Source organism: Schistocerca gregaria, chromosome 2 (assembly GCF_023897955.1).
Source record: "Schistocerca gregaria isolate iqSchGreg1 chromosome 2, iqSchGreg1.2, whole genome shotgun sequence".
NCBI lineage: Eukaryota > Metazoa > Arthropoda > Insecta > Orthoptera > Acrididae > Schistocerca > Schistocerca gregaria.
Genome location: NC_064921.1, coordinates 509,879,260 through 509,881,615, shown reverse-complemented (window position 1 = coordinate 509,881,615; position 2,356 = coordinate 509,879,260).

Genomic DNA, 2,356 nt, shown 5'->3' with positions numbered 1-2,356 from the left:
GTGGCCAGCCTGTTGTCCAGACATTAACCCTATTGAATATGCCTGAGACAGACTGAAAAGGGCTGTTTATGGACAACGTGACCCACCAACCACTCTGAGAGATCTACGCTTAATTGCCATTGAGGAATGGGACAATCTGGACCAACAGTGCCTTTCTGAACTTGTGGATAGTATGCCACGCCGAATACAGGCATGCACCAATGCAAGAGGAAGTGTTACTGGGTATTAGAGGTACCAGTGTGTACAGCAATCTGGACCACCACTTCTGAATGTCTCGCTGTATGGTGGTACAACATATAATGTGTGGTTTTTGTGAGCAATAAAAAGGGCGGAAATGATGTTTATGTTGATCTTTATTCCAATTTTCTATACAGTTTCCGGAACTCTTGGAACCAAGGTGAGGCAAAACTTTTTTTGATGTGTGTACATGTGCACATGAATGTGGGAAATGTGATGAAGGCAAATCTTGCACTTCACATCGGGGTTCACTGTAGGAGCTGGAAATGTAAAGTTCGAGTCATGCGGTAAGCAGTAATGTCTACAGGTCTTTGTGCGAAACTGGTAATGCACAACATGTATCTCACAAATGAAAGAAACAAATCAGGATCATCAATATGAGACCAAGGCACTACATTTTGTGAATACAATGCCATGCAACCACTGTCCGTAACAAAACATTTATAAGATACACTGATGCAAAGTCTTAATTAACTAACCATCACAATGGTGCGAGAAAACAGAGTTGCAACAATTTAGGCAGACTCTTGATAGTCAAGACATACTCATAGGTAACATTATGATCCCAACAATGTGACAACTATACCCTCAGAGATTCATTTGTTCCCAGCAGGGCCAGTCTCCAATATACATCAGACGTGGTGCAGGAATAGTTTGCAGAACAGAATGAGATTGCTCTTTTTGACTGACCCCCTGCAAACAGATTATGCAAGGAAACCAGCCTGACCCCATCCCAAGAGTCTCTGATAAATTTAGGAACATTTCCTAGCTGCCTCGGAGGAGGTGGCAAAAAGATTTATCAATGATCTTATTGACTCCCTTCTTAGCAGGATGCAGGTCACTGATGTATAGCTCTGTTGGACAAGATATAAGTGCAAAAGAAACCATATGTTGTGCTGTTCTGAGATCCAAAAATGTGTTAACAACTGTGTATTGTTCATTCTTTTAACAAATTATGCAAATTAATACACTGTAATCCTGGAATGACAGCAGATTTTCTTGTCTATTTTTAGAGGGTTTATACTGCGTGTCAGTACAGCATAGCTCCTTCAATTACAAATGACTTACTTTTATATGCAGCACTGTACACACTGTAATGTGATTGGCTCCTGTATTACATGGCATGCAATTAAAATTTCCTCCACCACTGTTTTCTGCGCTGTTAAATGTACACACAGTGATGCTGTGCCATTAATGATGTAGAATCTATTCTCAGCTGAGAAAGTCCCTGTTATCAGAAATTCTCTTCCAAACTGCATCTCTTGACGCACTCATAGCACCATTTCTTCATTTTGTCACACATTTAAGGAATGCAACGCCTCAAAGGCAACAGAAAAGCAGCCAGAATGAACAAGTTTTCTAGAAAAGTACTCAGAGTACTAAGGAGATGCCACAGGAATGGTGCTGGTTTGGGTGTTGGCTGGAAATGTCACGCAGACTCACAAAGTGCCACATGAGCTTACATGCCAACCTGTGAGGGGTCACAGTGTATTGATGGTGACCACATAGGGTCATACTTGAGATCCTGCAGGTATTGTGTCCAGACATGGAAAGGGCTGTGTGGCCTGCCTCACTGTATAAAGGCAGAAGTGGCATAGCCCTTGAGGTAGTTCAGTACAGACAGTGGTCCAAGAGAGACCCTTATGTAGGTCAGAGTATTCACTCTAGCTTTGCTTGCATTCTTACTTAGCCATGTACCTCCTTACATGGGATTTTGCAATCAGGATTAATGTACTTTCAAGTCATTATCCAATTCTGACGAAGACAAGCAGTTAAATATTGTAGTTATTCAAGTCTTGCGTTTGTTTGATTAGTTCCTGACCAAATTCCACAACTCTTTCAGACTTCGAGTTAGCCATCTCCACATTACCTGACTGGACGGGTCTTCTCCAGTCTCCAATGGCACTGAGCATCTAGACCACTTGCTGGATGCGACAAGAATTTTGCAAGGGGATTTTAGTTAATCAAGAACTATATTGCTCTTAATATGTTGACTATGACAAGGCTGTTGGCAGCCACAGCAGAGCATTATTTTAATGCTGTGTGTCCACTGGCAGCCAAAGCAGAACCTCACACCTGGAGCTGGGACATGGCCTACCAGTGAAATATCCATCACTAT